Source organism: Schistocerca americana, chromosome 3 (assembly GCF_021461395.2).
Source record: "Schistocerca americana isolate TAMUIC-IGC-003095 chromosome 3, iqSchAmer2.1, whole genome shotgun sequence".
Classification (NCBI taxonomy): domain Eukaryota; kingdom Metazoa; phylum Arthropoda; class Insecta; order Orthoptera; family Acrididae; genus Schistocerca; species Schistocerca americana.
Window position 1 is genome coordinate 146,653,195 of NC_060121.1, and position 15,670 is coordinate 146,668,864.

The window sequence follows — 15,670 nt, forward strand, 5'->3', positions numbered from 1 at the left end:
TGCTACAGAGAGTGTGGAACGAGTTGGAGTATCGGGTTGATATTGCTCGTGTGTCTGGAGGGGGCCATATTGAACATCTCTGAACTTGTTTTTGAGTGAAAAAAACCTTTTTAAATACTCTTTGTAATGATGTATAACAGAAGGTTATATTATGTTTCTTTCATTAAATACACATTTTTAAAGTTGTGGTATTCTTTTTGAATCACCCTGTGTATTATCAATAGAACATGGGAAGACGATTCGTTGACATTAAAAGTGCAGGCAGGATCCAGAAGTCATTTATCAAGTATCATGCTTTTATAGTATGCAAAGTGTTTGAGATAAGTTGGTTTTGTCTCTAACTTACAAAATAACAAGTGAAAGGAATATTTATTTAGTTGGGCAAGCGTAAGAAATGTTGTACTGTATTGTATTGTATTGTGTGTTAACGGGGGACCTAGAAGCGACGGAGAGGCTCCGTCCCCGCCGCAGCCGCAGTGGTCCAAAACTCCACAACGATTACCGCGGTCCACTCCACCCTTCCGCCGCCCCATACCGAACCCAGGGTTATTGTGCGATTCGGCCCCCGGTGGACCCCCCAGGGAGCGTCTCATACCACACAAGTGTAACCCCTATGTTTGCGTGGCAGAGTAATGGTGGGATACGCATACGTGGAGAACTTGTTTGTGCAGCAATCGCCGACTTAGTGTAACTGAGGCGGAATAAGGGGAACCAGCCGAGGCAGGTGGAAAACCGCCTAAAAACCATCCACAGACTGCCCGGTTTACTGGACCTCGTCTCGAATCTGCCGGGCGGATTCGTGCTGGGGGTAAGAAATGTTACTCTTTCTGCTAAATGATGGATATGGTTTGTTTAGTTATTTTCCGGAAAACTATAGCAGCGAGTTATAATTTTTTAACTAGAACACTATTTTATGCATAATACAGATTGTGTATTTAAAGGAACGGTATACAAATCAATTTAAATCAGTTTTGTATCAATTTTAGTAAGGCAGCTGGAAAAATAAAAGTTATAGGGGTCATTGCAACGTTCTGTACATAACTGGCTGTGTTCAGATGGACGTTCTGCTGGCGGAATGCTCATTTTAGCAAGGTGTTCGAACGAGTGCACATTTTTCTGAATTCGTAGTTCAGTGCGTCATCTAAACGGTCTTCGGGCAACGTGTAAAGTTGTGGACAGAGAATAGCGGAAGACAGAAATTGGATCACACCCAAAATATAGTTGTAGATGAAGAGATTGGCACAAAAGAGAAAAGTATAGGATGTCCCTCCTAAGAGTTGTCAAGTGTATTTTCTCTTGTGTCTCGGTAGTTATTTACAATTTCGTTTTTCTAATGTGCACCTGGAGTCCAAACCAACACCGCTCACCAAGCGACGCCCAATGTCAACAGAAAGCGTCATTTTCTTTTCCATTACAAACAAAATGACTATTTAAGCAGAATGTTACTGGCGCTTTCGATGGAGCGGTCTCAGGTCAACCTAGAGCGATATTTGTTTTATTGATGTGTAGTAATAGGTCCAGTAGAACACGAAGAATAACGAGTACTCCAGCCAATACCGCCCTGGCCATAGCTGTATACTACCGCCATTCAGCAACACTGCTTATTCACTGCTGGAATAGTGATTATTCTTACTGTTTTACTGTCCCCGTTAATGCTTACCGATGAAACAAATATCGCACTAGACTAATTTTGGGGCAACTACACTACTGGCCATTAAAATTGCTACACCACGAAGATGACGTGCTACAGACGCGAAACTTAACCGACAGGGAGGAGATGCTGTGGTATGCAAATGATTAGCTTTTCAGAGCATTCACACAGGGCTGGCACCGGTGGCGACACCTACAACGTGCTAACACGAGGAAACTTTCCAACCGATTTCTCATACACAAACTGCAGTTGACGGCGTTGCCTGGTGAAACGTTGTTGTGGTGCCTCGTGTAAGGAGGAGAAAACCGTACCATCACGTTTCCGAATTTGATAAAGGTCGGACTGTAACCTATCGCGATTGCGGTTTATCGTATCGCGTTGGTCGAGATCCAATGACTGTTAGCAGAATATGGAATCGGTGGGTAATGCGGAACGCCGTGCTGGATCCCAACGGCCTCGTATCACTAGCAGTCGAGATGACATGCATCTTATCCGCATGGCTGTAACGGATCGTGCAGCCACGTCTCTATCCCTGAGTCAACAGATGGGGACGTTTGCAAGACAACAGCCATCTACACGAACACTTCGACGACATTTGCAGCAGCATGGACTATCAGCTCGGAGACCATGGCTGCGTTTACCCCTGACTCTGCATCACAGACAGCAGCGCCTGCGATGGTGTACTCAACGACGAACCTGGGTGCACGAATGGCAAAACGTCATTTTCTCGGATGAATCCATGTTCTGTTTACAGCATCATGATGGTCGCATCCGTTTTTGGTGACATCGCGGTGAACGCACATTGGAAGCGTGTATTCGTCATCGCCATACTGGCGTATCACCCGGCGTGATGGTATTGGGTGCCATTGGTTACACGTCTCGGTCACCTCTTGCTCGCATTGACGGCACTTTGAACAGTGGACGTTACATTTCAGATGTGTTACGACCCGTGGCTCTACCCTTCATTCGATCCCTGCGAAACCCTGCATTTCAGTAGGATAATGCACGACCGCATGTTGCAGGTCCTGTACGGGCCTTTCTGTGTACAGAAAATGTTCGACTGCTGCCCTGGCCAGCACATTCTCCAGATCTCTCACCAATTGAAAACGTCTGGTCAATGGCGGCCGAGCAACTGGCTCGTCGCAATACGCCAGTCACTACTCTTGAGAAACTGTGGTATCGTGTTGAGGCTGCATGGGCAGCTGTACCTGTACACGCCATCCAAGCTCTGTTTGACTCATTGCCACGGCGTATCAACACCGTTATTACGGCCAGCGGTGGTTGTTCTTGGTACTGATTTCTCAGGATCAATGCACCCAAATCGCGTGTCAGTTGTAGTATGATATATTTGTCCAATGAATACCCGTTTATCATCTGCATTTCTTCTTGGTGTAGGAATTTTAATGGCCAGAATTTTAATGGCCAGTAGTGTATATCGAATGGGCACGTAAAATTCCGCATTTAACGGGAAACAAACTGACGCTTTCAGTCGTCAGTGGGCGTCGCATGAAACTCGTGATGAGCAGTTTCCTTTTGGGTTGGCTCCGGCTACAGGTTGCAAAAAGGAAATGCCAAATATCTGCCGAAACACCAGAGAAAATGCGCGTGACTACTGTTAGGAGGGATACCCTGTGTATACAAGTGGGGGGAAAACTGAAATGTTCGAATTCGTTGAATTTCAGCCGACGGTTTCATTCAGAATGAGTGAAGCTGTAAAACAGAGTTGTGTTTCCCTCTTCACTGTGATTTAACGTGCGCTCCTCGCCGTGTGACAGCTGCACGGGGTACAAAAACTTTGCTGGCGAAAGGGGTGTGAGTCCGCGTGCCCCCTGCGGCACCGTCTCAAGTGTCTGGGTAACGGCAGGAGGGCCCTCAGAGAGCCTGACCCCGTGGGAAGTCAGCTCTGAATGGCAGCTGTCAGCCATATGTGCAGCTGCGTACCGCTCTCTGTCGCAGGCTCCACCCAGAGGATGCCGACAACAGGAATAAATAAAATGTAGCGTTAGGCCTGTTTCACACGAGCGACTTTCTGTTCACAGTAGACTGCCTGTTCCGGGTGTGCGCGTAGCCTTGGACTGTTTGCCGATGATGCTGTAGTCGACAGGAAAGTAGAGTCACACGAAAGTTGTGAACAAATCAATGAGGATTTTCAGAAAAAAATTTGCGTGGTGTAATGACCGGCAGTTATATCTCAATATTAGTATGTGTAACCTACTGCGTATAACAAGGCGAAATATCCATTAATGTATGAGTACAAAATAAATGATCAGTCTTTGGAAGCGGTAACATCAGTCAAGTATCTGGGTGTGACTATTCGAAATGATCTCAAATGGAATGATCAGATTACACAAGTAACGGCTAAGGCGAACTCTAGATTGCGGTTTATTGGTAGAATCCTGAAGCGATGCAATCCTTCAACAAAGGAAATAGCTTACAATACGGTAGTTCGTCCAGTCTTATTGTTCGTCTGTATGGGACCCTTACCAGTTGGGTTTGATTCAAAAGATTGAGGAGGTCCAAAGAAGAGCGGCAAGATTCGTGACTGGTACAGCTAGCCATCGCGAGAGCGTTACAAATCTCATAGAAAATTTAAAGTGGGACACACTTGCAGATAGACGACGCGCTATACAGAAGGGGCCGCTCACTAGATTCCGAAAACCAATTTTCACCGAGGATGTATAGCATATATTATTACCACCAACTTTCAAATTGAGTAATGATCATCATTCAAAGATAGGGGAAATAAGAGCTCGTACTGAGGCGTTCAGACAGTCGTTTTTCCGTCTCGTGGTCCGCGAGTGGAACAGAGGGGGGGAAATATGACCCTGGCGCGAATTGTGCCCTCCGCCACACACCGCTTGGTGGATACCGGAGTATATATGTAGATGTAGCTGTAGCATCCAGCTGGTAAATCAATTTCCGGCACGTCACAAATGGTTTGGTGACGCCAATGAATGTGCCGAGCGCAGAGTCCTAAAATCGTAGGACGGTACATATGTGCGTACGTTCCTTTACTGCCGTTAGGAAGCAGACGCCATTAAAGACAGTGGATGTTGTGTACACACGCCACGATTGTGCAAAGCCACGTGAAAAACAGTTATCATGTGATGATAAAACAAAAATCGGTACGTACCTCGAAATGGGAGTCTCTAATCGTCAAATAGCCAAGAAGTTGAAATTTGGAAAATTTGTGGTAAGGTCTTATGGGGCCAAACCGCTGAGGTCATCGGTCCCCAAGCTTACGCACTACGTAAGCTAACTAAACTAACTTACGCTAAGGACAGCACACACACCCATGCCCGAGGGAGGACTCGAACCTCCGACGGGGGGAACCGCGCGGACCGTGACAAGGCGCCTGAGACAGTGCGGCTTCAAGAAGATGAACTGTTCAGGTACAGTGATTGATAATTTCGTTAGAATGGGCGCGCGATGTGGACAGAAAGGGAAATGTAGAAAATTATCTGAGGTATAGAATGAGGTACTTTTGCGCAAAGCAAGGGCGACAGACCGTTATTTGTCTCATCTTGTTGCTGATTTACAGTTGCCAGTAACTTCCACACGCTTGCAACAAATTTTGTCACATGAGAAACATTTGCATTCATGAAAAGAATGAAGAAACTCTCATTAAAACTTAAACAGGCTACATTGGAGTTTGCTGAAAACCATATGTCGTGGACTTCAGAATGGGATAAAGTGATCTTCAGTGATAAGAAATAGTTTAATTTAGATGGGCAGGGTGGATTTCAATATTATTGGCATGATCTGAGAACAGAACAGCCGGTATGGATGAGAAGACTTTTGTTGGTGGAAGAGTTATAATTTGGGGCAGCCTTATGTACACTGAGATGTTAGACACAGAATTGATCAGAATGTATGAGGACCTAGGAGACGAAACTCTAATGATTCAGCTAGGTAGTGCATCTGTGTATGCTTCTGCTAGAACGAAAAAGTCGTTTGAAGATAAAGATATCGCTGTCTTGCCCTGACCTGCACGTAGCCCGCATTTGAACCACGTGGAAAACCTTTGTGGAATACGTGCAAGGCATGTTTATCGCAATAGAAGGCGATTTGAGGCCGTAAGTGAGCTGAAAAGAGCGATACGAGAAGAATAGGCGACAGTTTCACTGCAAGAACTACACACTCTAACAAAATCAATGCCGAAGAGAATTTTTGACCTCATTTGGAAGAGCGGAGGTTGGACAAAGAACTAACGGTTCAATAACAGAAGAGTGCCTTTATACCTAATTTCATTCTGGATATGCAAATGCCTTATTTTATTACTCGTGCTACGAAAGAAACTTTGTAATTCCTTCTTGATTGTTTATGTCTTAGACGTATGTACTACTTTCATAATAAATTCGATACATGTATCCTTCAGTCTTTATATTACCAATTTAATTTTATCCATATTTTGCAGCTCCAAACGGACTGTATTCAATACACTGGAAGTATGAATTCAAAAACGCCTTGAGTCACAAATTTTCGTGTTTTATTAAATACGCGATGTATTTCGGACCCTGTGGGTTCATCATCAAAAAACTTGTTCAAATGGCTCTGAGCACTATGGGACTTAACTTCTGAGGTCATCATTCCCCTAGAACGTAGAACTACTTAAACCTAACTAACCTAAGGACATCACACACATCCATGCCCGCCGGCCAGGGGTGGCCGAGCGGTTCTAGGCGCTACAGTCTGGAACCGCGCGAACGCTACGGTCGGAGGTTCGAATCCTGCCTCGGACATGGGTGTGTGTGTGATGTCCTTAGGTTAGTTAGGTTTAAGTAGTTTTAAGTTCTAGGGGACTGATGACCTCAGAAGTTAAGTCCCATAGTGTTCAGAGCTATTTGAACCATCCACGCCCGAGGCAGGAGTCGAACCTGCGACCGTAGTGGTCACGCGGTTCCAAACTGCAGCGGCTAGAACCGCCCGGCCACTATGGCCGGCCATTTACATACACAAGTTTGTAAACACTTCGTAGTTGTTGTTATACATGGTGTGATGAAAGACGTACAAGAACATCTGTGAAGTGTTTACAAACATGTGTATGCAAATGTGCCTCTTGAGTGAAGTGATATGCATGAACAGGATAGAGTAAAGGATGTGTGATGATGATAAAAAGTTAAAAACGCTCTTCTTGGGTTATGTGTCAAGTTTACCCAGTTAATTTTTTCCACTGTTTCGCACCTAGGTCGTGCGGTAGCGTTCTCGCTTCCCACGCCCGGGTTCCCGGGTTCGATTCCCGGCGGGGTCAGGGATTTTCTCTGCTTCGTGATGGCTGGGTGTTGTGTGCTGTCCTTAGGTTAGTTAGGTTTAAGTAGTTCTAAGTTCTAGGGGACTTATGACCACAGCAGTTGAGTCCCATAGTGCTCAGAGCCATTTGAACCATTTTTTTCGCACCTATTTTCAGCATTTGACTTACGAAATTGACGTAACTAGGAAAAACGAAGGTTGGACAAACCGAACATAACACCAGTTCACGGCAGGAATATGCATTTCACCTCAAAAATGGTTCAAATGGCTCTGAGCACTATGGGACTCAACGTCTGAGGTCATCAGTCCCCTAGAACTTAGATCTAGTTAAACCTAACCAAAGAACATCACACACATCCATGCCCGAGCGGTCGCACGGTTTCAGACTGTAGCGCCTAGAGCCGCTCGGCCACTTTGGCCGGCCATTTCACCTCATTCAAGAGCAAAAATAAATCGTGTTAAGAGGAGTTGCACCAGATGATGGACCCACAGTGTGCGAAATGCATCTTGTGTTTAATAAAACATGAAAAATTTGTGTCTCAAGGCGTTTTTCTTCTTATACTTCCAGTGTATTGTATTATCACTTTCGTGGACCCGTCCTTTTATACTGATTTCCACTACTGTATGTGATGGTACTGTCGCACGCTGCATAAATCTGTCGCCCCACGTCTGGCCCATACACGTGGACTAGCAGGCTGCGACTTGTCCGTCTGCAGAGGCACACGGCAGCAATACAAACAGTGGCCCGCAACCCGGGCGAAGCTGCGGCAAGCGGGGCGGTGCTGCGCGGCCATGCGTCTTGCGCGAGCCGTTTATTGCCGCCCCCTGCCAGCCGAAGCGACGCTCCTCCGCCCCCGATCGCACACAGACGGCGCGGCGGCGCGTTTTAGCGACGTCGCGACGCCACAAGAAGCCGTAATTAGAGCGCCGCGGCGCGCACCGAGGTCGTAAAGCGCGCAGGCCGCGCCGCGCCACGGCAAGAACACGCGTCCTGATTTGCGCCGCCCAGACGTCGCAGCCGCAGACGCCAGTCGCTACACGGCGCCCTCTCCCTGTTTACCTCCCCCGCCGCCCGCCGCCCGCCCCCCAGCACGCTCCACCCACGCGGCCGAGATATATGCCCAAAGTTTCTTACGAGCCGGCTAACCTCTGCGCGGCAGTAGACTAGTGGTGCCTTTCCTGGGGCAGATTACTGTAACGGCCCGGGCATCAGCGCCGGCCGTAGCGCCTATTTGCATAATCTGGGCGCGCCAGAGTCAACACGCCAGTAGCGGGCTGCCGCCTACTGCGGCGACTCAACTTGTAAGCCGGCAGCGATATTCGGCGCGGCCAGGGCCCGCTTTCGCCGTAGGCACTCGCCGCGGACATCGGCAAACAGTCGGCGGCCGCAACGCCTGCTCTCTCTCTCTCTCTCTCTCTCTCTCTCTCTCTCTCGTCGTCGTCCCGCCCATCACAGGCTCCCATTTCACATTTCGGGAGACCGCGGTAAAACTGGCCCGAGACACTGACCTTGCGGCTGCTTTGAAAGGTGAAAGTGAAACTGAGCCGCGTATCGACGCGCGCTACACCTTGTATTTAGATTGCATTGGTTTTCCTTTTCTTCAAATCAAATGGTTCAGATGGCTCTGAGCACTATGGGACTTAACATCTATGGTCATCAGTCCCCTAGAACTTAGAACTACTTAAACCTAACTAACCTAAGGATATCACACAACACCCAGTCATCACGAGGCAGAGAAAATCCCTGACCCCTCCGGGAATTTTCCATTTCTTCTCCTGACATGTTTGTTTGATATGTTGTCTGTCATCAAGTGGCTGCTTGGTTGTCTTTTCCCTTTGCTATCGATATCTGCGTTTGCTTCCGGGAAACTGCTTTGGAGGAAGTGAGGTCTTTGACCGGTGGTAACCTTGTGTGGTGGCGCGGAAGGAGCGGCGTGGTGCGCTCAGAGAGTCTGGTGGACACGGGAGGGCAATGTGGCTCACCAGCGCGGACCAGGCGTGGTCGATTGTACCGAGTCAAGTGGTTCAAATAGCTCTGGGCACTATGAGACTTAACATCTGTGGTCATCAGTCCCCTAGAACAGAACTACTTAAACCTAACTAACCTAAGGACATCACACACATCCATGCCCGAGGCAGGATTCGAAGCTGCGACCGTAGCGGTCACGCGGTTCCAGACTGAAGCGCGTAGAACCACTCGGCCACACCGGCCGGCTGTACCGAGTTGCCACGTGATGTATGTCGGTCAGGTACATGTTAGAAGACGGTAACTGCTGCACCGATTGATCACAGTGATTTCACAGAACCGTCGCGGACCTGCATCAAAATGGGCTCCTTCAAGAAGAGCGGGCTGGGAGAGCGAATCTCCTGAGTTTTCTTGTCTCTGAAGAGACGTGCCTACTCTAGGAAGGTGTAGTTTCTGTAGCCACCTTACTGCGGGTCAGCACTGACCACTCCTGCAGCTATTTAGTTAGAGCGGCCGTGGAAGATTCCTTGGGAACTAGGTTGATCATTCTGCCCTGGCGCGAGGTGGTCACCTTCACACAAAAAAAAGGTTGTCTCTCCAGTTTGAAAGTATCGGCTCCGTTATTTAACAGTTTATGACTTTCTTAAACAATATGTACTGCGATATTAAAATTACTTGGTCCACACAGTCAAATGGTCGTGTATTGAGAATTCTGCGAGTTCAGAATTCTGCAAAAATTAATATTTTAATAAAAATTTACATATTAAGTTTTCCATTCAATATTCAGGTAATCGGCCCATTATGGAGACCACTGGATTTTTAATTTTTACCCCTGTATGAGTCTGTGATTAGAAATTTCATGAATCGAGTAATAAAGTACTTTTTCTTTGTAAGGGCTGGACGACACAGTCACTGAGGTCTCTCTACATGTGTCTCATACATCGCGGAAAAGTCTCAGATTCACAACCTGAGCGAACTGCCTTGCGAAGTGTAGCATGCAAGCTCGTCCTGTTTCACCAGTATTGTGCACTATCGAATTCTTTCACTAATCTGCTAGGGTCAATCAAATGGTATCCGTACTTTTGTCGTGAAACACCTTTAAAGTTCTCACACTGCTTTTTGCGCATGAACGCTTGCAGTGCGCACCTCTGCACCCATGTAGACGCCACTCTACCGCTTCAGTTGAAGTATCTTGTCAGTTACATACTGTCAGCGTCATCGTAACCATGCCCACTCTTCTAACAGTGTGTCCCAATGTGCGAGAACAAACATTGATTCGATTTCTATGGTTTCAAGGGGTGGAAGAGGCTGAAATCGATCGTAGTCTTCCTGCACAACATAAGGACAGGGCCGTGTTACGTAAAGACATTTATGACATTTATGTGTGGATCGGGATGATTCAAAGCGGCCAGACGACCCACGAAGAGGGAGCACGCTTCCCTTCACTATCTACCATGCTCCAAGAGATTCAGCAAGCTCAAAAAATGGTTTAACAAATAAGCGAGTTACCATGGATATGGTAGCGTTTTCGATGGACATCAGTCATGGATGTGCCTATCAAAGTGCTGCGGTTTGTGATACCGCATTGGGCTGACAACACCCCTGAACTCTCCCTACAGATCAGATCTTGCTCACTCATTCATTTATTTGGGGCTCTCAAGGGTGCCTTACGAGACCGTCAATTTTCCTCAGACCTCGAAGAGCAGAGAGCAGCACAGAAATGGTAGGAGATGTACTGGCGAAAGCAAAGCGGCGAGGACGGGTCGTGAGTCATGCTTGGGTAGCTCGGTTGGTAGAGCACTTGCTTTGCTTAAGGTACCGATTTCGAGTCTCGGTCCGACACGCAGTTTTAATCTGCCAGGAAGTTTCACTCCATATATACTAAGATGGTATCTGTTCTTTCGGACATGTCCGAAAGAACAGATACCATCGGTGACCATGCAGCTCAGAATGAAATTACAATGAAATGAACACACTTAGCTGCTTTCAGGCGTTGTCATACGTCAACGGGGACAGATGAAAATGTGTGCCCCGACCGGGATTCGAAACCGGGATCTCCTGGTTTCATGGCAGACGCCCTATCCACCTGACCAACCGAGGACACAGAGGATAGCGCGACTGCAGGGATTTATCTCTGGCACGCCTCCCGCGAAACCCACATTCTCAACGTATTGTCCCGCACTAAATTCGTAGTGCCCCCGCCCATTATACTCATTAAGATGGTATCTGTTCTTTCGGACATGTCTTTGCGAATGTACAAACAGTGCCCGAACTCTTACGGGAATCGGCAACGCGCCGCGCGTAATGAGTATAATGGGTGGGGCCACTACGAATGTGGTGTGGGACAATACGTTGAGAATGTGGGTTTCGCGGGAAGCGTGCCAGAGATAAATCCCTGCAGTCGCGCTATCCTCTGTGTCCTCGGTGGCTCAGGTGGATAGAGCGTCTGCCATGTAAGCAGGAGATCCCGGGTTCGAGTCCCGGTCGGGGCACACATTTTAATCTGTCCCCGTTGACGTATGTCAACGCCTGTAAGCAGCTAAGGGTGTTCATTTCATTGTAGTTTCACTGCAGATGTGGCTTCTCGAACAATCGAAAACCACCTTCTCGTCAGGAGAACACAAGCCTTTGGATTTTTGCACCAAGTTCATTGCAAACGAAAGAGCATACGTTGAAGAACAATGTACATGTCAAACTATCATTATTTTATAAATACATTGTAGAATGAAAAGTGTAAATAATTTTCATTATCACTCTGTCTGTAGCCACAGAGAAGTTCAAGTGCGCGTCATCATTCCTCAGAACTTCAGTATATTTCTTCTTTCCACGTTGATTCCTCTTGACGATTCCCTGTGCTGTCTACTCATCATTACTAAATTGTGGTCTGAGTCTGTACGTGCAGCTGGACACACCTTACAATCTGGCTGGTTTCGGAATCTCTGTCTGACCATGATGTAATTCAACTGATATCTTCCTGTTTCTTCAGACCTGTCCCGTGTGACTGTTGAACTGTGGATGCACGGTTACCAGCTAGAGTTTACTCCAGATGAAGCTTAACCTATCTCTTCTATTACTGTTGTTGTTGTTGTTGTTGTGGTCTTCAGTCCTGAGACTGGTTTGATGCAGCTCTCCATGCTACTCTATCCTGTGCAAGCTTCTTCATCTCCCAGTACCTACTGCAGCCTACATCCTTCTAAATCTGCTTAGTGTATTCATCTCATGGTCTCCCTCTACGATTTTTACCCTCCACGCTGCCCTCCCTCGATGTCTCAGAACATGTCCTACCAACCGATCCCTTCTTCTAGTCAACTTGTGCCACAAGCTCCTCTTCTCCCCAGTTCTATTCAATACCTCCTCATTAGTTATGTGATCTACCCATCTAACCTTCAACATTCTTCTATAGCACCACATTCCTTCTATTACTACCATGATCATATTCTCGCGTAACACTGGCTTCAGTTCCTTGGTCTACCACAGCGTTCGAAACCTTTCCTAATTATTAGATTATCAGCTTCCTTTACATACAGAGTTACCTATTCGGTGCCCGCATATACTCTCTATACTCTCTGTCTCTTCGCCTTCAGCCTGTGAAAGGGAAATCAGAGCTCGCACGTAAAGATTTAGGTGCTTACTTTTCGCACTTGCTGTTCGATAGGTGAATGGTCGAGAAATTGAAAGTGGTTGTATAAATCGTCTGCCAAATCCTCTACTGTGCATTGCAGAGTAATCATATAGGTGTAGCTGTAAATAGGAATATCGCGGCCGAAGGTGAGGCTGGAAAGGATTTGGCGCAGGTACGTTATGGACGAGAGCTCAGTAGGTCCTCGGAGGATAACAGTCGCGTGTACATAATTGAACGGCGTCATTAGCCGGCGCCGTTGTATTTGTGTGTGGCTGGGAGCGGGCGGTTACGACGGCGAGGCAGGCGGTCCTTTTTCGCCGCGTCTGCGGCTGCGGCGCCGGCGATGGGCTTTTAAGACCGGTGCGTGGGAGCGGCCGTAATTGCCGGTGTCCAGGCCGGGACGTCAGCCTGAGAGCGCCGTGCATCACGGCCGCTAAAAGGCCCGCCGCAACACGCCACGCCGCGCCGCCGTCTACAGGCCTTTCCACACCGAGCCCAGCCGCCTCTGAAACACTGTGCGGCCCGCACCCCAACCCACACACAGCCTCTGTGCCTCTACTCCTGCATCTACACACTCACCCTCCCAGCCACTGCGAACTGCATGGCAGAGGGTGCTTCCCCTGTGCTACTTACCAGCGTTTCTTCCCATTCCATTCTCACACGGAGTGCTGAAAGTATTGTAAGCCCTCCTGCTCTGTCCTGAACAGCGGACAGCCAGTTGCAAACAGCTCGCCACAGAGTGTCAGATCGTAGCGACTGGATCTGCCTTTTGCGACGTAATTCGAAAGCTGTATGCAATTTAAATCAGATCTAAGTTCGTGTTTCTCCCCGTCACTTTGAAACATATCGATCCATATATAAACACTTTTACATGACATGGCACTGTCATTGTATTGTGCTGATAACCTAAGATCAATTTCAGCCTCTTTCACACGTTCAAACAGAAGAAATCGAATCACTGCTCGTTCTCGCACTCTGGTACAAACTACACTACTGGCCATTAAAATTGCTACACCAAGAAGAAATGCAGATGATGAACGGGTGTTCATTGGACAAATATATTATACTAGAACTGACATGTGATTACATTTTCACGCAATTTGGGTGCATAGATCCTGGGAAATCAGTTCCCAGGACAACCACCTCTGGCCGTAATAACGACTGAGTCATACAGAGCTTGGATGGCGTGTACAGGTACAGCTGTCCATGCAGCTTCAGCACGATACCACAGTTCATCAAGAGTAGTGACTGGCGTATTGTGACGAGCGAGTTGCTCGGCTACGATTGACCAGACGTTTTCAGTTGGTGAGAGATCTGGAGAATGTGGTGTCCAGGGCAGCAGTCGAACATTTTCTGTATACAGAAAGGCCCGTACAGGACCTGCAACATGCGTTCGTGCATTATCCTGCTGAAATGTGGTGTTTCGCAGGGATCGAATGAAGGGTAGAGCCACGGTTCGTATCACATCTGAAATGTAACGTGCACTGTTCAAAGTGCCGTCAATGCGAACAAGAGGTGACCGAGACGTGTAACCAATGGCACCCCATATCATCACGCCGGGTGATACGCCAGTATGGCGATGACGAATATACGCTTCCAATGTGCGTTCACCGCGATGTCGCCAAACACGGATGCGACCATCATGATGCTGTAAACGGAACCTGGATTCATCCGAAAAAACGACGTTTTGCCATTCGTGCATTCAGGTTCGTCATTGAGTACACCATAGCAGGCGCTCCTGTCCTGGCAGCATCAAAGGTAACCGCACCCATGTTCTCCGAGTTGATACTCCATGCTGCTGAAAACGTCGTCGAACTGTTCGTGCAGATGGTTGTTGTCTTGCAAACGTCCCCATCTGTTGCCTCAGGGATCGAGACGTGGCTGCACGATCCGTTATAGCCATGCGGATAAGATGCCTGTCATCTCGACTGCTAGTGATACGAGGCCGTTGGGATGCAGCACAGCGTTCCGTATTACCCTCCTGAACCCACCGATTCCATATTCTGCTAACAGTCATTGGATCTCATCCAACGCGAGCAGCAATGTCGCGATACGATAAACCGCAATCGCGATAAGCTACAATCTGACTTTTATCAAAGTCGGAAACGTGATGATAAGCATTTCACCTCCTTACACGAGGCATCACAACAACGTTTCACCAGGCAACGCCGGTCAACTGCTGTTTGTATACGAGAATTCGGTTGGAAACTCTCCTCATGTCAGCACGTTGTAGGTGTCGCCACCGGCGCCAACCTTGTGTGAATGCTGTGAAAAGCTAATCATTTGCATATTACAGCATCTTCTTCCTGTCGGTTAAATTTCGCGTCTGTAGCACGTCGTCCTCGTGGTATAGCAATTTTAATGGCCAGTAGTGTACTAGCAGAGGGGACACGGTTGCGGTAGCACTGATAGATCTAACTCGTTTTTTTTTTACAATGTTTACGATGCTCTATGTGTCTATCATTCATCACACGGCACCCATCCTGCCGATGATATTTCACACGTGACCGACTCCCTAGTAACGGAGACCAGCAAATGGTAGGTAAAGATGACGGCGTCTCCACACTGATGCTTTACAATGATTTGACAGCACCGTCGCAAAGCTTCTTCAAAATGGGCTCCGCCAAGAATTTGCATACGATTGGGCTACTACAGAAAAATAGAAAAATGTAGTTCCTCTAGCCAACTTTACTGGAGGGTCAGCACTGACCACCTGCCGCTATTTATACAGAGTGGGCCTGTCAATTAGGTGGAAGACAGTCACCTTAGGTCCTGCTTCATAACTGTGCAATTGTCGAGAGGTGTGCTGTCTTGCTGAACGATGAAACCTCGCATGAGTCATCGTGGCAGCATGTCGAGTTAGTGACAGTTCTCTCAGCTTAGAAGAATGGTCACCGCGTGCTCATCCCCTTCCTCAGACTGCAGCCTGCAGAAGAAGGGTCCGATAGACCTGCAACCTTTCTCACATTTGTGGTATGCAAGTTGCCTACCATGGAAGGGGCTACATCAGCAGCTACTGAGTCACAATTAAGCATGCTGACTAGACTAGCAGGCGGCAGCTTGAGCGCCGTTAAGAGGTCACTGGCTCCGTGGATCTTTTTCCTTCCATGGGCCATGTGATCGCAAATAGTACTGCTGTGCTGCCTAGGTATTTAGGCCGGCGCAGAGCCACTCCAAGCAG

General features: G+C 47.7%; 1 protein-coding gene and 1 non-coding gene across 6 annotated transcripts in view; both read left to right on the forward strand.

Annotated features, from left to right (window-relative positions):
* The window catches only part of LOC124607516 (tyrosine-protein phosphatase Lar-like), a 545,267-nt gene that overhangs the window by 103,940 nt on the left and 425,657 nt on the right, over nt 1-15,670 (forward strand). The gene's annotated exons all lie outside the window — the stretch shown is intronic.
* On the forward strand, nt 11,286-11,359 carry Trnat-ugu. The gene has a single exon. It is a non-coding gene; the product is annotated as a tRNA-Thr (tRNA).